The 23,596-nt window shown below is 40.8% G+C and overlaps 1 long non-coding RNA gene across 1 annotated transcript in view; it reads left to right on the forward strand.

Annotated features, from left to right (window-relative positions):
• Positions 1–7,148: 7,148 nt before the first annotated feature.
• Positions 7,149–23,596, forward strand: part of LOC106082221 (uncharacterized) — a 119,563-nt gene continuing 103,115 nt past the window's right edge. Inside the window, exons 1-2 of the long non-coding RNA XR_001220463.2 lie at positions 7,149–7,273; positions 7,335–7,378. This is a non-coding gene — a long non-coding RNA (uncharacterized LOC106082221). The remainder of the gene's footprint in view (positions 7,274–7,334; positions 7,379–23,596) is intronic.

The raw sequence follows: 23,596 nt of genomic DNA on the forward strand, positions 1-23,596 counted from the left end.
ATGCCACGCAGGTCGTTACCTAGGGGAGAATGCCATGACGTGTGATGCGCATTAAAGTGCCCTAGAACCAGACGATTATGACCAGATAGCAACCCACTTAAGTCGGGGTTGTAAGTCTGGTCATTAATCGGGGCACAGCTTCCAACCGGCGCTATGTACACGTTGCATAGCTCTATCTCGGCAGTACCGGACCTGACTGCTATCCCCATTCATTCCATGTAGGGGTCACTATCGCCATGCGCAGGCGAGATAAGTCTATATTGCACGGAATGGTGTATCGCGGAGGCCAATTCCCCACCTCCAATCCTTAAGCGATCCTAACGTAGCACATTGTAACCGTGACAAACCGTGGAAGCTGCAGCTGGTGTTCGTCAGCTTTGTCTCCTGGATCGCTGCAACCAATATGCTCTTCCGACAATCTCATCGATCTTGCCACGAAGTCCGTTCCAGATTACTACAAAGACGATATACTTCCCGGCACTGGCCTGACACTATTTGGACTGGGATGCTGCCGTTGCGTAAATTGCCGTACCGGAGAGGTCGTGGGGGTCACATAGTCCGACGACGAGGACGCAGAAGGCGACGACGACGCTTGTGACCCACTGCTGGCTTTGTTCGCACAGCACCTTGCGACATAACCAGTATGACTTTACATCCGTAGTGAAGTGAGGCCAGAGCAAGATAGGAAATGTACCTACTCCATGCACCGGTTACACCTCACCGACACCGACCGATGATGGAGGCGGTTCTGGCAAACCGAACAGAACCAGGGTCCGGGGTTCTTTTCAATCCCGGCACGGACCAGAAGCGTGTGGAGAAGGCACTTCGGGATGAGCCACACGGACATCGTTAAAATCGTCATAGAATTTAACGACGATCCGAAATATATATATACTTTGTAGGGTCGGAAATTGATATTTCGATGTGTTGCAAATGGAATGACTAACACAGAAACGATTCATTCAAGGTATGTGAGCCCAATTAAATGACTTAGTTGTGCTAAATAAACACAGCTCAGAATAATGCCAAATACTAAAATTCGAATTTCCAAAAAAAAAAAATTATAGAATAAACTAAATTCTACAGTTTAAGCAAAAAAAAAATAAATCCTAACAATAGTGCATCATAACATTTATGTTGGAGTGTGAAAATATGCAATTTTCAAAACATCTCAACTAGTGTGAACGATTGAGATGATTTAAAAAACCACATAAGCACAACGAGTCAAAGTAGACATAGCATTAACGCCATATTGGCCGTTATATCATATTCACATAAACGACCCCATCTAATAAACTTACATGTAAGCGTGTGGCCAGATATAGACAATTAAATTATACAAATAAGTACAAACATTGCAATAAAAATTGCAATTAAATTTTATAGAAACCATTATAGTGACATACTGTTTGAGAATTGTTTCCAATTTAATGACATCTGAACAAATTATGTAATGACAAATAATGAGTTGCAAACTGACAGACTGTCTGCGGTCTGAGTAGGTATTCATTGTCAAAAGTTTCAACACGTTTGATTTGGCAAATGTTCACATCTCAAAGAGATATAATTTTACACTGACATGCCATAGGGAAGATATTTTCAAGGGCAGGGTATAGTAAAAAACGATAAGATTGCTGGTAAACCAACAACAAGTATAAAGTATTCCTTTAGTTATATGAAGACAGTGTTTTACGTTGGCTAGTTGTGGTGGAAATCTGTATTAAAGATATGGTAGAAGATCTTTAAAAACGCCTCAATTATTGGAGAAGAAGAGTGAAATGTCTACAGAGGAAGTGGTATGCCTATAGGGTAGCTCACACAAAGTGTAACCAATTTAAACAACCAAATTCCTTTAAGTTACTGGGAACAATCTTCTCCAACATTAGTGAGTGCTATCCGATTCAAGTTTAAGCTCAATAAAAAGTGACCTTATTTTTAAAGCCGAGGCCGAACAGCGTGCCGCAGTACGACACCTGTTTTGGGAGAGATACTTCACAAATGTCTCCAGCATTTGAAGAGAATGATGCGGATATTAATCCGCCCAATGCTATGGGCATACACCTTATCGGCTTGTTGTGCGCTCTAAATAGTAAAAAGTATCCTCCAAAAATTAAATAATTTTGCATAAGTGAGCTTGTAGTCCTATGTGTTCTGTTATGATACCAAAAGATATGACGACTTCCTTCTTACTTCCTTTCAGCAATAGCCTCGTCCTCTCACGATCAGGATCACCCCACAGGATACTCGCAGCCCTACTGACTGTTTCGCTGTTTGTCTACCACGCCCTTAAATCGAACTGCGTCGACCTGAAAGGTTTCGGGTTAACCAAGTTTATCGACGGCAGTTCTCTGACCCTCATTACCAAATCGTTTGCCCTTTCATTCCATTTGCCATTACTCCGTTATGGCCCGGCACCCAAACGATGCGGATTTTGCCATCCTCAGAGAAGGTGTTAATCTCCTTCTTACACTGTTCGTGACCTTACCGTCTTGCTTGTTATTGCCCTTATGGCAATTTTACTGTCCGTAAAAATGTTTACACTCGACGTAAACGTCCTTTCCGTTCGTGTGCCCTTTCATTCCACCTTACTGCGTTATGGACCGTCACCCAAGCGATGAGGATTGTTCCATCCTCAGAGGTGTTAATCTTCTTCATACACTATAAAACGGTTCGTGACCGTATTCTCCTGGTTGTTATGGCCAGTAAAATGGCCATAAGTATTCACACTCGACGTCCTTGCGTTAGTACAACACCACCTCACGCATTCCGTGATCGCCCGGATGTCCGCCTGCAGGATCGTATTATGCTACGGCAGTCTAAAACAGATCTCAGTCCCTGGGTTCTCAATGTTCCCCAGGTCCACTTTGTACTCTAGCTTTGATCCATACACGTAACATAATCTTCCAGAACGCAATACTGGGGTTCCGTCAGTCCGTCCAAAACTGTACCGCTGGCAGAAGTGCCTCGCACTCGACCGGTTACCTGTGACGACACTTGGGGTGTCAGGTATCCGATCGGAAACCTTTTCCCTTCCTTCCTGGTTTCCTATCGTCACCTCGATTATACCGCGATGGTATGAGCTGCTCCCATCCTGAATCCATTCCCATAGCCGCAGCGGATGAATCACATTTAATCTGTATGTCAATGGGTCGGATATCTAGAATTTTCTCCTTCTTTTGACTTTCCATATCCATGGTAAGCATTGGTCAAATTGGTCTGTAACCTGATCTCATATAAACCGATCCCTGAATAATTAAAGTATACATATGTCCTCGAAATTTTTCGCAGAATCCATGGTGGTGGGATCTAGATCGGACGTCGGAAACAACTCACTTTATTAAATTTTAGTGAAATTTTATTATAAATACGTCTTTTACGTGCTTTGAACGCTATGTTGTCAGATCGGTTTATATGGCAGCTATATCTAAAGACAGTCCGATCTGAATCATAGTTCGGTCGGATGAAAGAAGGTTTGAAACAACTCACTGTTTAAAATTTCAACGAAATCGGCTTTTATGGGCTTTAGATCCTAAATCGGCAGATCGGTCTATATGGCAGCTATATCCAAATATGGTCCAATGTGAAACAAATTCGATTTGGATGACAAGAGGCTTTAAGCAATTCATTGTTTAAAATTTCAGCCAAATCGGGTAATAAATGCAGCTTTTACGGGCTAAATTCCTTAAATTGGAAGGTCGGTCTATATGAGACCTATTCCAAAACTTGGGTCTATATGGTCCATTTTTTGTCCTAAGTCTTCTACAATAATAAATAACATCCGTGCCTTGTTTCATCCACCTAGGTTAACTCCTGCTAATTTCGAGCAACTTTACTATGAACGCACGACACTGTGCGGTGCCCACTTATTGCTCTATGCTGGTCAAAAAAGAGTTACATCCTGCACGAATGTATCTACTGGTATTTTGGCCCATTCCCGTACAATGGCTTTCTTCAGCGCATCCATACTGGCATATTTGTATACCCTCAACTACAGGTATACTTACTTCGTCATTCCAGTTGTAAATCATCTAACTATTGATCCGAGACCTACCAAGGTATACAAACATATATATCCTTGATCGTCTTGAAAGTCGGTTAAGCCATGTTCGTGCATCTGTCCGTCCATCTTCTTGTTCGTATATCTGTCGAAAACGCACTAGGCGTTTCTTATTTTGCACAAATACTTCTATTAGTGTAGATCGTTTGAGATTTGAAATTGTACACGTTTTGATATAGCTCCTATATAAACCGATCTCACGTTCAAATTTCCAAGAACAATACAAAGTGTGGATCGAGTCAGTCCATTACCCGATATAGCTGCCATATAAACCGGTCTACAGATTATATTTCTTGAGCTTCTATAATGCGCAATTCTTATAGGATTTGGTTGAAATATTGTATGTGATATTCTGTTATGACTTTTAACAAATGATCCACGAAGGGTTCAAATCGGTTCATATAAGATTTTTCCTTTCTACTTTTATAGGCTCAATATTCTATATCGGGAAATCGGTCTATACAGCAGATTTATCCAAATATGGTCCGATCTGGACGATATTCACCAAAAAGTTGTAAAGGGGTACCATAGCTCGCTGTTTCAAATTTGAAAAATTTAAATTTTACGGGGTTATTCCTCTATAACGGGAGATCGGTCTATATGGCAGCTATATCCAAATATGATCCGATCGCAAATATGGTCGGACCACATTTGACAGAAATGGGTAGGGGTTTACTAGAACTGACTGTGCCAATTTTCATCGAAACTGGGTAAAAAATTGATGTTTTATGGCCTTAATACCCTGTTTAGGGAGATCGGGTGGTCGGTCTATAGAGCAACTATATCTAAATATGGTCCGATCTGGACCACCTTTTACAGGTGTGGGTCTTCCAGAACTCACTGTGCCAAATTTCATCGAAATTGGATGAAAAATGGGGAATTAATTGCCTCAACACCTTACGTCTGGATATCGAAGTAAGAGATCAGAAAGTCAGTTTTGGAATAAGAAATGATAAAAAAAGTTGCCAAATGATTTTAATTGCCAAAATATCTGAAAATGTATTGAAAATAGCAAATTTTGCCCATGAACATTCCACTAAGGAGCAGGGCAAACTTCTCACATATTAATGAGTGCTGTCCGATTCAAGTTTTTATAGCCGAGTCCGAAAGACGTGCCGCAGTGCGACACCTCTATGGGGAGAAGTTTTACATGGCATAGTGCCTCACAAATGTTGCCAGCATTAGGAGGGGAAAACCACCGCTGAAAATTTTTTCTGATGGTTTCGCCATAATTCGAACCGAGGCGTTCAGCGTCGGTGGCCTCCTCCTCTGAAAATGTATAAAAGCCCAAAAAAGGTATTTATTGGGTATTTACCCAGTAGAAACTCATCTCTACTCATCAAACCATTTCAGGTGTTGCGTTTAGCTACGCTGCCAGTACCATTGTAACGGTTTATGGTGCGATACACAAACATTTTGCTCACTTTGATGTATTTAAGTACGCCAACAATAGCCCGTTGCGATTTTGCGGCGTCCCCTCCTTCGCTGTCATTGTGAGTTGTAGTCTAGGATATTTCTCGCTATATCACCGGGCGGTCGACGTAGGGTATGACCCAACCAAGTCAATTTTCTCTGCCGAATTTCTACATCGACAGGGGTAGTGTTCGTTCCTTTTTGCAGTTCTTCAGTTGAAATACGAATTTACCAGAAAATTCAAATTGTTTGTCCTAGGCAGCGATTTATAAAAACTTGGAAATTGGGGGGTAGTCCCTTTAGGTAGTCCTATAGTTAATAAGAGCATACTTTTCTTGAAAAATGAAGTACCCTTTTGACACATAGTTCTATAAATATATCATAAAATCGCCTTAGCAGGGATTGGTTAAAATGTAGCGTAGTTGGTTAAAACTTTGGAATTCTATTCTAAACTGGTATTTTGGATATGGACTTCTATTCTGATCTGTATATCCTCCGTATAAGGAAAACGCCTAAACTGAGGTACTTTGAGAGGTTTATCCAACTAATTCCAACTACCAAATCCTTGCGAAAGGATTTGGGAGTTTTGGTACATGTCCTTGGTTAACCCTCATATGAGTATACCGCCTGCTGGTGTGGTCCACATTTTAGTAGTAGTATTTTCGATGAAACATGGAATTTCCTAAACGCAGATTGGTTGCTAAACTATGTAATTAATTACTTACATGGCACTTAGCCTAATTTATATTAATAAGGCAGAGAGTATGAGAGCAGAAAGTATATTCTATTTTTTGTTTGTAGGAGAGATATATAAGGGAAATGATTTTCATTCCTGACAACACAAAATCTAAATCACCATCAATAATCTTTTTGACAAGACAAAAGGATAAATTGACAGCCATAATGCCAACTCAAAGATAAATGGATGCCAAAATGCAAAGCAATAATTTATTGATTGTAAGTTTCGAACTGCAGTAATTTCTACAGCAAATTGAATATTTTCTGCCCCCAGCAAACACTTGCATGCAACTGAGTTTGAAAACGTTTTAGTTACTACAAAAAATAACTCAAAAATATACAACGAAAAGTAAAAACTGATAGGAGACAAGAATGAGAGAAAAATGGCAAGCCCAGTTGACAACTCTGGATACAAACAATCAGGCGGACGGACAGACAATTACACTTGGTATATTGGTATTGTTTATGGCTGTGAGTGTTTGTTTAGTTTAGCTGTGTGTATGTGTATGAAAGTAGTTGTAGTTGTGCATGCAATTTTAATAGTGGCCTTGAACATGAACTGCATTTGCGCAATTTATTATTTTTCTGCATTTGCTTTTTATGGCATGGCATTTGCCCGTTCATTGCTGCTTCTGCTTCTGCTTTTAGTCTTCAAACATAGTCCAACAAACATTTCTCAGTCATGTTTGTACATATGTACCAACGTGTGCTTTGCGGTGCACTCTCTTTCTCTCTCTCTGCTACATGCAAGCACACAGTAAGCAGCAGCAGCAGCTGCTGCCGCCGCCTTGGCTGTGCTTTTGCTTTTCTATAATTCCACTGTAACACATTCAACCATCCATCTATCCCTGCGAAAGTATACACACAGTCGCACACACCTACATACAAACGCATGGCAAGCATTGCCTGAAAGGGAATAAAGTGCAATAGCAACAAAAAGCTTGCAGCGGTGTAACACAAAAATCGGGAGAGATGTGACATAGGAAATATTTCTCGAGCTTAATGTAAGAAAAGTGAAATAGATTGCAATTGGAAATAATCGAAAAAATATACAGGATTAGTGGAGTGAGTATGAGCACTGGTGCCATTTTCGTGAAAAGAAAAGAATTACCCATATATTTTATAGAGACACTAAGAGGGGTTTCACACCCTGTGACTTTCTATCTAAATGTGAGTATTACACACAAAATTACAAATAAAAAGTAAATACAAACGTTCTATACATACATACAACATTACTACTAAGATATACTAAATGCAGTACAAAAAACAATATTAGATAAAACACAAATAATATAGAGCCAATGTTAGCATATACACTATAAAATTGTATATGTATATTATTTATGGATGTATGTAACAACTGTTAGGTTGCGCCAAAGTAAGAGATGTTACACTTATATTGCTTACTCCCTTCCACTAACGGTTATTCACTGCAATTATACACATATTTATCTACATATATCACACACACACACGTTCCTACGTTTGCACACAATTGCATTTAATATAAAAATCGCACTTGCGATCTTCTTGTATCTCGTTGTAAAGGGGTAGTATAGAAGCCGCCTATTACTGTACTGTATCATTTCTTATATTAGGGGTGCGAAAAAAAAACTATTTAAACAAGTAACAAGTAAAAAGGCGTTAAGTTCGGCCGGGCCGAACTTTGGATACCCACAACCTCGGGTATATACGTAAACCACATTTCGTCATAATCCGGTGAAAAAAGCATAATTTATCGAAATATGGTCCGATTTGGACCAAATTCGACACTGATATTGAGTGGTCTATTAAGTACAAGTCATTGTTCAATTTTGCAGAACAAAATATTGGTCTTTTTGGTAGCCATATCCAAATATAGATCGATATGAACCATATGCGACACGGATGTCGAAAAGCCAAACATAAGTCACTGTATAAAATTTCAGCTATGGCTTCCAACAGCCATGCGAAGCATAATACGAATCTGTCTGTAAACAGATATAGCCCACGTATAAACCGATCCCCGGATTTGACTTCTTGAGCTCCTAGAGACCTCAACTTTCACCTGATTAGCTGAAATTTGATTCATGCTAAATAAGATTTGAATCGGTCTATATACAGATATATAGGCCCCATATAAACCCATTCTTGGATTTATTTTTTGAGCTATTAGTGGCCTCAATTTTCACCTGATTAAAATACGAACTGAGTTAACAAAGGAAAATAATTAGCGGAATCTAAGGTGGGGGTACCCAAGATTTGGCCGGCCAAAATGAGCACGTTTTTTCTTGTTCAATCTGAATTTTGATTTAAAAAAAATAATTATTTGTTTGGAAATCGGATCACAAATGAAGATTTAGCAGACCGAACAAAATAGTTATCTCAGTCCGTTCTCAATCACAGTCTAAGCTCAGGAACGTTCCTCTTAAAATTATAAATTTTCCAACTTCAAAGTATAAATGGTAGATCGTCGTTATATTCACAGGCGGTCTAGATATGTCCGTCCGTCTGTTAGTTGAAATTACTCTACAGCCCAAAGTTCAAAGATGGCCTATATCTTGACGTAGCACCGTTTGTAGCGATCTCCCAATAAGAAAGCTTGAGTTCATTATAGTCATAGTTTTGCCCCGAATCCAATGAACAACAGTGGCGGTTAAAGCGATCTCCCGATTTAAGGGCTTGAGCCCTGATTTGGACAACCCATTTGTGCCGTTACAGTGCGTTGTACGGACCCTCAACATCTGCGTATGAACCAGATTCGACCATATTTGCCATAAATCCCTGTTTTCGCATTACTTACCCAGCATATAGGAAATTTGGAAGAGGTCACTTTAGACTCACTGCTACGAGTCAATATTATTTAGAACTTATGCCCTTTTTACGGAAAATTGTAAGAAGTTAGACCGCATGTAACTGTATTTGGCCCCTCGACGGTTTTATTTGGCACTCTTAAGGAAAACACAGAAACGACAAGAGTAAAATAATTTTGAGATAACCCCGTCGATTATATACCCTCCACCATAGGATGGGTCTATTTGTAACACCTCAAAATATGCGTCTGAGACCCAAATTATATATATTCTTGATCGTCATATGATTTTAAGTCGATCTATCTATGTCCGTCCGTCCGTCTGTCCATCCGTCCGTCCGTCTATCCGTCCGTCCGTCCGTCTGTCCGTCTGTCCGTCTGTCCGTCTGTCCGTCCGTCCGTCCGTCCGTCTGTCCGTCCGTCTGTCCGTCTGTCCGTCTGTCCGTCTGTCTGTCTGTCTGTCGAAAGCACGCTATCCTTCGACGGAGTAAAGCTAGCCGCTTGAAATTTTGCACAAATACTTTTTAGTGTAGTGTAGGCCGGTTGGGATTGTAAATGGGCCAAATCGGTCCATGTTTTAATATAGCTGCCATATAAACCGGTCTTAGGTCTTGACTTCTTGAGCCTCTATAGGGATCAATTCTTGCCCGATTTGACTGAAATTGTGCACTTGGTGTTTCGGTATAATTTCCAACAACTGTGGTAAGTATGGTTCAAATCGGTTTATGTTTTGATGTAGCTGCCATATAAACCGATCTTGGGTCTTGACTTCTTGAGCCTCTAGAGGGCGCAATTCTCATCCGATTTGGCTGAAATTTTGCATGAGGTGTTTTGTTATGACTTCCAATAACTGCGATAAGTATGGCGCAAATCAGTTCTTAACCTGATATAGCTGCCATATAAACCGATCTTGGGTCTTGAATTCTTAAGCCTCTAGAGGGCGCAATTCTCGTCCGAATTGGCTCTAATTTTGCACGTGGTGTTTTGGAAGCATTTCCAATAACTGTGGTAAGTATGGTTCAAATCGATGTATGTTTTGATGTAGCTGCCATATAAACCGATCTTGGGTCTTGATTTCTTGAGCCTCTAGAGGGCGCAATTCTCATCCGATTTGGCTGAAATTTTGCATGAGGTGTTTTGTTATGACATCCAAAAACTGCGATAAGTATGGTGCAAATCAGTACTTAACCTGTTATAGCTGCCATATAAACCGATCTTGGGTCTTGACTTCTTGAGCCGCTAGAGGGTGCAATTCTCATCCGAGTTGGCTGAAATTTTGCATGATGCGTTTTCGTATCACTTCCAACAACTGTGCTAAGAACAATTCAAATCGGCTAATAATCTGGTATAGCTGCCATATAAACCGACCTTGGATTTTGACTTCTTGAGCCGCTAGAGAGCGCAATTCTCATCCGATTTTGCAGAAATTTCGCATTAGGTGTTTTGTAATGACTTCCAATAACTGTGCTAAGTATGGCGCAAATCTGTACTTAACCTAATTTAGCTGCCATATAAATCGATCTGGCATCTTGACTTCTTGAGCCTCTAGAGGACGCAATTCTCATCCGATTTTGCACAAATTCTGTACCACGGTTTCTCTCATGACCTTCAACATTCGTGTCTAATATGAACTGCATCGATCTATAGCTTGATACAGCTCCCATGTAAACCGATCTCCCGATTTTGCATTTTGAGCCCCTACAAGGCGCAATTTTAACCGAATGGACTGAAATTCATTTTATTTCAATTCATTTATGGTCCGAATCGGATTATAACTGATATAGCTTCAATAGCATAACAGTTCATATTCAATATTCTTTGTTTGCCTAAAAAGAGATACCGCGCAAAAAACTCGACAAATGTGATCCATGGTAGAGGGTATATAAGACGCGGCCCGGCCGAACTTAGCACGCTCTTATTTGTTTCATTTATTAACTTGGTATTTATATGTTGGAACAATCTACCAAAAATATAAGTCATCCCTACCAACCTACCAAAAGGATATAAATCTACCAATTTTGGTAGACGGCTACACTGATTGTGAGAGCTATCAGAATTCATTGAAATGGCGAACTTATCGCACCATGAGACGCTCCACTGATGCTAACTCATTTCTACCAAGGGTTTGACATCAGTGACCTTCGTATTCATTACCCAATTCAACACTATGTCTTCTTCTTCTCTCGATCAATGTGATATCCGTGTCTTTAAGATTTCCCTACAATTACTGAACAACCCCGTGGAGTGCTGAGTAAAAATCAATTTTTACTAAAAAATTCCATGGCATGTTAATTTCGGACGAATATCGAGGAAATTTTCAGAAAACATGGCATTTCGATTTTTTTCTTTTGGTTACCCCCAACATCAACAACAAATAGTTTTGCTCATATCTATAATGGGGTTTGGTGGGCTAAAATAAAAATGTCAATTTCAAGGTCACTGTGCTGTGGGGCAAATACGTGCGGCTCTTCCGTCAACCAACCCCATATTCATATCCTTCGTCTGCAGTGTAAAAACAGCAGCGTTATCAACACCATCCAGGCTGGCCAGATAGGCAACAGGCTGCTGTTGCTGGCATTGCCTGTCGCCACTTGGTTTGGCCTTGATGCCTATGTCAGCACCCTTAAACTATGAGGGAGCATCCGTCGATGACTGGGGCAGTAAGCGGTAAGCGTACAATTTGATTTAACATATTTATTTGTTTTTACTTCAAACAATAAATAATGTGGAAAAACTAGGAAAAATCACATTAGCCGCAAAAGTCCATTAAATAAAATTAGTTTTGTGCCGGGCTTTAGAGGGTCTAGGGGACTAGCGGCCGTAAGAGAAGTTTATGGGAAGGGCAGTGCCATGTAGGCGTATAGTTTGTTATTAACTACGTGTGTGTGTATAGGTTAGTGTAGTTTCAAAAACAGTGGGCAGGGCATTTGTCATTGCTTGAAAATGTTTTTCCTACCAACACACAGCACAGAACAGGGACTTGCATACATTCGCCTTTAAAATTCATTTTACTTTGCATGTGCAATGAAATTTTTTTTGTATAACAACTTATATAAAACTAATCAACCAACCCGCCAGTTGGCTGGTGGCTTGATGATGACGCTGACAATGTGTGGGAGCTTATTAAATTCACTTGCACACATATACACACACCGACACGCATTCATACAATTACACCGTATGGGAGGCACTTAAATCGAATTTAGATACACTTTGTTAACTTGGGAGCAAAATGAATCAGGTAATCAGTCATTCTGTCAATCATGCACTTGGTCACCCACCATCAGACCGACCGACCGGTCAATTAGCCTGCCAGTCATTCAGTTGGTTAGTGAGGCAACGAGTCAGGCGGTCTAGCAGCGTATTTGTGTATAATTTTTAGTGCTGATATTAATTATCTTTACAAGTGCACACTACGGCAACCATACTCAGTGTTCCTGCATGCAATCTCCATGTCAAATGTCTATCATTTTTAAAAACAAACAGCCGCTGTAACTAATTGTATTGGTGTGTGTGTGTGTCTCTTCTCATGTTGACATGTGCAGTGTGATCAGCCTCACTTCTGGATGCTACTTCAAGGTCATGTTACTCATGCCAATTATAGTTTTCCCATTTAGAAACACTTAATAGATAACACGAAACTTAAAAGTAAACAAATTGAAAATTTAAGAAAACTTAAACTAAGAAAATAACAAAAATTAAATTATTAACAATTAACAAATAAAATTAACAATAGTTTTTTAACGGAAGAGTAACATGAAGAACTCAACAAGTTCTTGGCTAATGTTACATATTCATACAAATAAGCCTATTTTATTAAACTCGTTTCGGTTACTAGAGGCTCAAGACGTCTTATCGGAGTATCGGTTTTTACATATTGTAGACTACACATGTCTTCTCTAACGAAAAGAATGAATTGTCTCTTAAGACAAATTATAATTTACGATAAATTTTCCCTTGGGAAAGTGTAGCTATGGTACTCATTCACTTGGGAAAGGGTAGATTTAGTACTCTTTATATAGGGTAGCTGTAGTACTGTCCTTTGGAAAGATTTAGTTTTAATACACTTACCCTTAGGAAAGGGTTGTTTTAGTACTCTTTCCCTAAGGAAAGGGTAGTTTTAGTAATCTCTGCACAGGGAAAGGGTAGTTTTAGCACTGGACCTGGATTCACCTGTCTTTGAACACTCCTATAGTTCCCGATGTCTAGAAAATGGGCAGAGTGATCCCGCTACTGATGCCTGGAAAAGACCCGAGTTTGGGGGAGTCGTACAGACCGATCTCCCTTCTCTCACCGGTGGCAAAGACGCTTGAGGCATTACTCCTCCCGATCCTCGTAGGAGAATTTCCATTCGCCGAGCATTAATATGGATTTCGAAGAATGCACAGCACAACAACAGCCTTGCATGCCATCACCGCACACATTTGCCATCAGCCCAGGCCATGTGATAGGACGGTCCCAGTGGCACTGGACCTATCAAAGGCATTCGACACCGTCAGCCATGCCAAATTATTTGAGAACCAGGCCAACACGTCCCTCCAGCCAGGCCTGAAACGATGGGTCGCGAATTATCTGTGTGGTCGCCAGTCATTTGTGGAATTTACGGATAAGAAGTCGAAGCACCGTAGAGTGAAACAGGGAGTTCCCCAAGGTGGTATGATATTTCCGGCACTGTTTAACCTCTATCTATGCTCCATTCCACACCCTCCAAACGGCATAGATATTGTATCATATGCGGACGATTGTACGATCATGGCATCAGGCCCCCGACCCATTGATGACATCTGCCATAGGTTGAACGTCCACCTCAACGAACTTGCCTCATATTTCGCTGCAAGACATCTGAAGATTTCCGCCACCAAATCTTCAGCTACATTGTTCACTAAAATACGTGTGAGGTGAATACTGAGCTGACTGTGGTAAATTTTGCAGAGCCAGTGTGGTCTCGTCAACTTTGTGAAACGCAGTGGATCAGATCTGTCAGAATGCCGCCCGCCGAACTGCGACGGGCTGTCTCCTCAGCTCTCATGTGGACCACCTCCATCAGGAGACAAAGAGACTACCAGTGCGAAGACATAACTACATGCTGTCTAAGCAATACCTTTTGGGCTGTTATCGCAGAGTCCATCCAAATCATCATCTTGTGGATAGATATCCACCGCCCAGAAGCCTTAAGGTAGATCTACCTGATGTAGGGCGTGAGGTTCAGCGCTACAAGAGAGAACCTCTAGATCAAGCGGCATATCAAGCAGGTCTAAACAACATTCATGCAGACACCTCCCACCCTCCCATTGCAAACCAGAGTAGTTCTGGCTCAATTACGTTCCGGCAGATGCAGCCGCCACAACTCATACAGAGCAAGGATTGATGCCGACGTGCAAGATGTATGTACCGATTGTAACCAGGGACCGCACGATACACATCACCCGTTTAACTGCCCGGCCAGACCCACACGACTCAGACCCAGATCCCTGTGGACGCACCCCATCTTAGTCACAGAGTTCCTGGGTCTTGACACTCAACAGAATCAAGCAGACGAAAGATAGAACACAATAAACTGCTACAACAACAACAACCCTGTACCACAGTAGTGGTGTGGGGTATACAAATGCATTAAGTACGGCTGATCAAGTCCGGTGACAAATACGCCATTTATGAAACCTTAGCTGCTATATCCACCTTATAGCGAAAGAGAATCATTGAAAGTGGGTATGGCAGTATACGGAGATAAGACATAATGGATGGTATCAACTCCTACAACGTCTTAGACACCTGTGCAGACAAAATTAACAAAGTTGAGAATCACTACTTTGAACACTACTTTATCTACCTCGGCACCGCCGCAACCGAAACGAATGCCACCGAATTTGTAATGAAGCAAAGTCTTTTGAGGGCAAGCACTGTGGTATAGGCAAACCGGGACGACCAGAAGATTGAGGCGCTTTTAAATCCATTCTTGATTCGGATAATGGGACAAATGTTCTGTCATAGACAATTAAAATCAAGTAAAATATGAAATTTTTAGAGAAAACAAAGTTTTATAGGAAGCTTTAGATTTAGATATTTCTCCCATATATATCTTTCATCCGATATGGATTTTTAAGGCAGTAAGAGCCACAAATTCGGTTCCATCTTAATGAAATTTAGCATGAGGCGCTTTATTTGGCGTCTTAATATGTGTGCAAAATTTCTGGAAATCGGTCCATATTTAGATATAGCTCCCATATATATCTTTCATCCGATATGGCCTTTTAAGGCTGTAGAAGCTAAAATTTTGGTCCGATCTTTAAAAAATTTAACATGAAGTGTTGAATTTGACGTTTTCATATGTGTGCAAATTTTCGTCAAAATCGGTCCAGATTTAGATAAAGCTCCTATATATATATATCTTTCATCCGATATGGAATTTTAAGGCTGTAGCAGCCACAATTTTAGTCCGATCTTTAAAAAATTTAGCATGAGACGTTTTATTTGGCATTCCAGTAAGCGCAAAAAATTTCATAGACATTTCATCCAATATGGACTTTTAGAGCACAATTATGGTTGGACCTCTACAATATTGGGCGTGAGGCCTTCTATTTGACGTCCCATGTTTAGATATTGTTGCCATATATATCATTTATCCCATATGGCTTTTTAAAGCCATATTTTTTGTTCTATTGTAAAAAAAATCTTAGAAGGTTCCATTCGATATTTCAATAGGTATGCAAAATTGTCAAAAAGTCTGACTAGATTTGGAGATAAATTCTATACATTAAAAGTAGAACGTAGACTAGATGGTGTAGAGTATTATATATTCAGCTCCGCCCGACTTTTTCCTTTACTTACTGGTTTTTTCATTTATTTGTATATGGAAAACGAGTCACCATGGTGGCGTATGACGTATGGCATATCAAAAAATATTCATACGCTTCAATGTCAAATAAATGTAAAAAATAAATTATTTTTCATGGTTGATGCTGTATCAGAGAGGTTAGCATGTACGCTGAACGCCTGGGTTCGAATTTGGTGAAACCATGAAAAAATTTTTTCGAAGGTGTTTATCCCCTCACAATGCTGGCGACATTTGTGAGGTACTTTACCATGAAAAGACTTCAGCCCAGACAGGTGTCGCACTGCGGCACGACATTCAGACTCGTGTATAAAAAGGCTTAAATTTGAATCGGAAATTACTCATTAATATGTAAAAAAAGTCCATATGGAGAAACATATAGCCCTTAAACAAGCTTTAGAGAGCGCAATTATGTATGATCCAGTCTTCATATTTACATAGAGGCTACATTTATTATACAATATTATTGAAACTTGGCTTATGGATTTCTATTATTACTTCATATATTTTAGACAACTATGGTCCAACCATAAAAAGTGATCTTCGCATTTTAATTCCAGTGTATCTTAAATTTGTAATTGTAATTATCTGTTAAGAAAATTCATCACACGCTTCTTCAATTGAGCGACGAATGTCATTTTTGTCTCAATGAGTGAAGATCCGACATAACATCCGACATAGCATCCAGAAAAAGACACAGTTTGGTGCGGTTTATAGGCTGGTGGCATCATTGGACCGTACTTTTTCAAAGTTGATGCGAATCGTAACGAAATTGTGAAGGGTGAGCACTACTGTGAGATGATATACAACTTTTGTTGCCAAAATGCAAGAGCTTGACTTCCATGACATATAGTTTCAACAAGACGTTGCCACATGGCACACAGCACGCGTAGTAATGGACTTATTGAGAGGGGAGTTCGGTGAACATTTTATTTCCCTTAGGGACCGGTCAATTGGCCGCCAAGATCTTGCGATTTAACTCCTTTAGACCATTTTTATACCCACCATCGTAAAATAGGGGGTATATTCATTTAGTCATTCCGTTTGCAACACATCGAAATATCAATTTCCGACCCTCAAAGAATATATATATTTCGGATCGGCGTAAAATTTGAAGACGATTTAACGATGTCCGTGTGTCTGTCCGTCTATCCACCCGTCTCTTGTAACCACTCCAGAGGCTGCAAAAATTGAGATATTGAGCTGAAATTTGACACAGATACGTCTTTTTGATGCACTCTGTTTAAGTTCTTGAACGGGCTAAATCGAACCATATTTGGATAAAGCTGCTATATAGACCGATTTTCCGATATAGGGTCTAATGCCCATTAAATCTTTATTTTTCATCCGATTTCGCTGAAATTTAAAACAGTCAGTAATTTACGATTTCCCAACATTTGACCCGAATATGGTTCAGATCGGACTATATTTAGATATAATTTCCATATAGACCGATCTCCCGATAAAGGGTCTGAAGACTATAAAAGCTTTATTTATTATTCGATTGCGCTGAAATTTTCAACAGTGAGTTATTTTAAGCCTCCCGACAACAAACCTAAATATGGATTAGATCCGTCCATGTTTAGATTTAGCTGCCATATAGACCGATCTCCCGATAAAGGGTCTGAAGCCTGTAAAGGCTATATTTATTACCCGATTTCGCTGAAATTTGGAACAGTGTGCAGCTTCAAGCCTCTCAACATCCGACCCAAATATGGTACAGATCGGACTATATTTAGATATAGCTGCCATATAAACCGATCTGCCGATAAAGGGTCTGAAGCCCATAAAAGCCACATGTATTATCCGATTTTGCTGAAATTTGGTACAGTGAGTTGTGTTAGGCCCTTCGACATCCATCGTTAATTTGGCTCAGATCGCTCCAGATTTGGATATAGCTGTCATATAGACAGATCCGCCGATTTAGGGTCTTAGGTCCATTAAAGCCACATTTATAATCCGATTTTGCTGAAATTTGGGACATTGAGTTGTGTTAGACCCTTCGACATTCTTCTTCAATATGACTCAGATCGGTCCAGATTTGGATATAGCTGCCATATAGACTGATCTCCCGATTTCAAGTCTTGGGCCCATAAAAGCCACATTTATTATACCATTTTCCCAAAATTTGGGACAGTGAGTTGTGTTAAGCCAGTCGACGTCCTTCTTCAATTTGGCCCAGATCGGTCAAGATTTGGATATAGCTGCCATATAGACCGATCTCTCGATTTAAAGTTTTGGGTCCATAAAAGGTGCATTTATTGTCCGATGTCGCCGAATTTTGTTAAATTGAGTTATGTTTGGCCCTTTAACATTCTTCTTCAATATTTAGTTCTACAAGACCAAAATATTGGCTGAATATCCGTGTCGAATTTGGTCCAAATCGGACAATATTTCGATAAAGCTGTTATGGGGGCATAAATTATACATTTTTCACCGGATTATGAAGAAAGGTGGTTTACACCACATTTATATAGTTTTCATGTCCGTTTTGTTTATGCATTCCAGTTTTTTGATTACTATGCCACGCTAGGGCCGCTTTAAACGAATGTAAGAATCCTCTCTCTTATGTAAGAATTCCCTGCTTTTTGACAACTAATTCATTCCAATTGCTATGAACATCAGTAGATCAAGGGTCAATGGTATTAAACGTTGTTTATAAATTCACCTGGCACTTTTTATGATGAGGGAGGTGGGGAATATATTTCTAATGCCATCTGTTCCATTCTAACGCTATGCAAAGGAATGCATTGCATAGCTGAAAGCGAAATTTCTGGCACATAAAGTACTGCTACTGGTGGCACTCAATCACCACTTGACGTCGTATGCCGTTTGGCTTATGCCTGCTGGCATCGCCACCTCCACCAATGAACCATACAATGAGAGTGCGACCAAATTGTCAATTTCAAAAGACTTGAGGCGAATAGAAAACATACCCTACCCACTACCCCCAAGAAGACTATCGGGCCTTATCATAGCATACTAACATACAAAAAGCAAAGGATGAATAGATAGATGGCCGCACAAATCTGGCTGAGTCATAGGCAACAATAAAAGTGCGATTGTAGGGTATGCCTGGCTGGGCCCTAAGCACATACTCGTACAACAAACAATTTGCACTACAGCTGCTGCTGTTGCCGTTGCCGTTGCTGGTGGTAGTGGTGATGATGATTCATGCAAAATACACACATACACACTCATATACTCTTCCATGGAGAAAGCACAAAACGTATGAGAGAATCAAGCAACTAAACGAACGAGAGCAAGACCTTGACATTAAAGAAGGAGAAGGAAAATGAAAATGTAAGTGTTTGTCATAGTGATAGTGAGAGTTACGAAAGATATATGGGAAAAATCGTTCATTCGTTCGCTCGTGAAAGTGTTTCACATGAATACACAGCGAACATTGAGTTAAGTTGTAGTGAGTAGTGGGGTGCGGTCTGGCAGGCACACCAGCACATAGGCGTTTGGCAGCAATTCCCCTTGCCAGCTCTTGCTCATTTGTTCATACATGATGCATGCATACGCCCGCAAAATACGATGAAAAAAAAAACTATTCGGAATTCGCACGGGAATAAGAAATCAAACAAACAGCCAGCCAGAATGAAAGCAAAAACAGAAACACGGTATGAAAACTAAAACTACAAGCGGGGAGAAGGAAAAGCCAAAAACTCATCTATGAACACATATCGCCAGCAAACGACAGCGATTGCATACAGCATGCGGTTAAGAAAGAAAAATACCATCGAAATTGAAAAGGTATTTAGTAGGGCGAGAAATCCCCGCACCTATGGTTTAGTGTTTCGCAAAACACCCCACTATGGAACAAATTAGAGGGAAACTAACTTTTTTTTCTATCAACCAACACGCAGGGAGTGTCCCCTATGAATGCAGTGCATTGCGTTGGCAAATGGAAATTAGGAACTGAAGGGGCGGAAAAGAACGAAGTGTTTATTGACATTTGTCTTAAATTTCAGGATGTCATAGTGGGTGGGAAAAACATTAGACGGAAGTCGATTCCACATACAAACGGTATGGGCGAAATAAGAATTTTCCCTATAATGCAATGTCCGGTCTGCTGACCAATCAATTACAAACACGTGTGAGTTCCTGGAATGTTTAGCATTTTTGACAGGAAAAAAAGACGAATATTAGATGAACACACACCATGTAAATGCCGATAGAACAGCGCCAAACAACCCACATTGCGACGATGTTCAAGGGAGGCAATAGAGTTGGGCACCCTACTGTACATCGCTCTCCTCTGTACACGGTCCAGTAGCTCCAGGAAGGATTTTGAAGCTCCAGCCCATACAAGTGAGTTCTACTCCATCTTCGTCCTTATGAAAGTGGTGTAGATGTTAAAAAGATCAGAAAGAGTGAAGTAATTCTTACAACCTTTAAGGAAGCATTGAATAATGATTTCAACACTTCATATATATATATATATATATATATTTAGCCCAATGACCATCACTTTGTGTTTTCATGGCCAGAACATCAAGAGCTTCTGACTACTCAACATCTATACCGTTAATAGACAAAGATGATCGTAATGGGTCAGCGAATCGTTTGTGTGACAACGAAACGGCGCTGAGTCTTCCGTGCATTAAAATACTCTCTATTCATTCGACCCCACTTAGAAATGGCCAGCAAATCCTGGCAGAGTGTATCGTCCATAACCCGCCTCTTGTCTTCAATCTCTCAAAGACTCCGCCTATGGTCGAATGAATACGAAAGGCAGAGATTTCTATCATTCGCAAATGAGTAAAACAGATTCGATGTCTGATTCAAGAGATCGTTGATGAAAATAAGAAAAATAGAAGGAGGAACCCTTGGGTGAACCTGCGGTCAATTTATGCTCATTGAATGAGAACCCATCTATAAAGACTCGTATAATGCTATCTCTGAGAAAGCTCGAAATAAACGAACGGACGAACGAAGCCATTACCAAAACCAAATGCGACAAGCTTTGATAGTAGTGCACCGTGTCAGACCCCATCAAATGCCTTGGAGATATCCAGAGCCACAACCTTACTCTTACCAAACTGGTGGATTGAGCGAATCCAATGTTCCAACAGAAATGCCCTTAATTCTGATGTCCGATTTAAATTGAAGCTCAATGTAAGGCGACCTCCTGTTTTATGCCGTTTATGTTTATGAAAAGTGACACCCCTTTATTGAGAAGTTGAAATACTCACAAATTTTGCCAGCGTTGGGTAACCACCGCTGAAAAATGTTTTAAGGTGCTCACGCACGGCGGGATTTGAACCTCTGAAGCGATTGATGGGCATGCACTGCGGTCGCTCCCCGCACTTATTTCGCATAAATGGGGCCTTAGTACTATGTGTGATGTAATGACGGCAAAACGGAACTAATTTCCCCTTAAATACTCCTTAGTATTTGGCTCGTTTTTTACAATAGGTTCTCCCGTAGGATTTTCGTTGAACTGTTCTACAGTGCCACATGTGCGTTCGTTGCCCACGCATTTAACTGCATCGTCTTGCAACCATTCGCATTCTCCAAGTTTAGCGACGGCAACCCTCGTGCCCTTGGAGCTAAGTCGTCTGTCCTTTCAATTGCCCTAACTTCGCTATGTACTGGCACCCACATTATGTGGACCGCGCCATACTTCAAGAAGGCGTTAACCTTCTTCTTACACTCCATGACCATTCAAGACCTTACAATCATTGTTTTTACCCTAATGTCCAACTTATTGAACATTAAGATTTCGATGTGCTTCATCACATCCCGTGATCGTCCTGCAGAACTGTCAGGCAGCCTTACCCCGATACCCTACACCACTACTATGGGTATTATAACTTTGAATTTTAGACACCCGGAAGGATGAGAGATGAACCCATTGATAAGTATACGGGGATTGACTCAGAATCAATTTCTGTTTCGATTGAGCTATATCCGCCTGTCTGTCTGTCCATGTTAATTTGTGTAACAAGTACAGGTCGCAAATTTTATGCGATAGTCCTCCAATTTGGCACAGGTATCTTTTTTGTGGCCTTAAGACGAAGGTTATTGAAATTGCAAAAAATTCCGAAGGATTCTCCTATGATTCCATACATTGCTGTTGAATTTTATAGAAATGGGACTACATTCACCCGGTAGCTATTTACCGCATCTGCTACCGTGTCTGCATGAATGTTGTCTAGAGCCGCTTAATATGCAGCTTGATCTAGAGGTTCTCTCTTGTAGAGCTGAACCTCACGCTCTAGATCATATAGATCCACAAGATGATAACAATCCCAAAAGGTATTGCTTAGACATCATGTAGTTATGTCTTCGCACTGGTAGGATCTTTGAGAGAGACAGCCCGTCGCAGTTCGTAGGGCGGCATTCTGCCCAATTTGATTACTATTCCACTGCGTGTCACAGAGCTGAAGGGACCACACTGGCATAACTTACCACAGACCGGCCAATTGCTTTGTACGTGGTCAACAAGTTTTCTTTGTCTGCACCCCAATTGATGCCGGTTAGTAACTTAAGGAGCTTGTTTCTACTTTTGACTTTATCGCAAATTGCTGTGGCATATGGTGAGAATGTGCAAGAGCTGTCAAATGTGACGCCAAGTATATTGGGACACTTAATGGTCGGAATCATTTCTCTCTCCATCGACCATCACAGTCAGCTCAGTATTCACCTCACGCGTATTTGTAGTGAACAATGTGGCTGAAGATTTGGTGGCAGATATCTTCAGATTTCTTGCAGCGAAATATGAGACAAGTTCGTTGAGGTAGGCGTCCAACCTAGCGCAGATGTCAACAATGGGTGGGGGACCTGATGCCATGATCGTACAATCGTCCGCATATGATACGATCTCTATGCCGTCTGGAGAGGGTGGAATGGAGAATAGGTGGAGGTTAAACAGTGCCGAAGATTTCACCCCGCCTTGGGGAACTCATTGTTTCATTTAACGGTTTTTCGACTTAAATAAATAATTCGAGACACAGCGTTTCAGGCCTGGCTAGAGGAACGTGTTGACAATGTCCTCAAATAGTTTGGCTTGGCTGACCGTGTCGAATGTCTTCGATGGGTCCAGTGTCACGAGCACCGTCCTATCACATGGCCTGGGTTGATTGAAGCCACGGCAAATGTGTACGGTGATGGCATGCAAAGCAGTTGTTGTGCTACGCAAATGAAAATTGCAAATTTTTCAGATGAACATTTAACTAAGGAAGAGGGGCAAACTTCTCACATAACATTGAATGCAGTCCGATTTAAGATTTAAGCTCAATGATAAGGGGCCTCCTTTTTATAGCCGAGTCACCTTTTTATAGAGAAGTTTTACATGGCATAGTACCTCACAAATGTTGCCAGCTTTAGGAGGGAAAACCACTGCTAAAAATTTTTTCGGATGGTCTCGCCAAGATTCGAACCCAGGCGTTCAGCGTCGTTGGCGGACATGGTAACCTTTCTGTTCATGCTAGGCGAATGGAAATTCTCTTACTAGGCTCGGGAGAAGTAATGCCTCAAGCATCTTTGCTACTGGTGAGAGAAGGGAGATCGGTCTGTACGACTCCCTCAAACTCGAGTCCTTTCCAGGCTTCAGTAGCGGGATCATTCTTCCCATTTTCCAGACATCGGGAACTACAAGAGTGTTCACAGACAGGTTGAGGGCAGTAGTAAGGTACTCAACTCCAGGTAAATCCAGATTCTTCAACATCAGTGTAGAGATTCCGTCGGGGCCCAACGCCTTGGATGACTTGGCGCCACGGATGAGATTCGTAACTTCGCCCACGGTAAATTG

The sequence above is a fragment of the Stomoxys calcitrans genome, chromosome 2 (assembly GCF_963082655.1).
Source record: "Stomoxys calcitrans chromosome 2, idStoCalc2.1, whole genome shotgun sequence".
NCBI lineage: Eukaryota > Metazoa > Arthropoda > Insecta > Diptera > Muscidae > Stomoxys > Stomoxys calcitrans.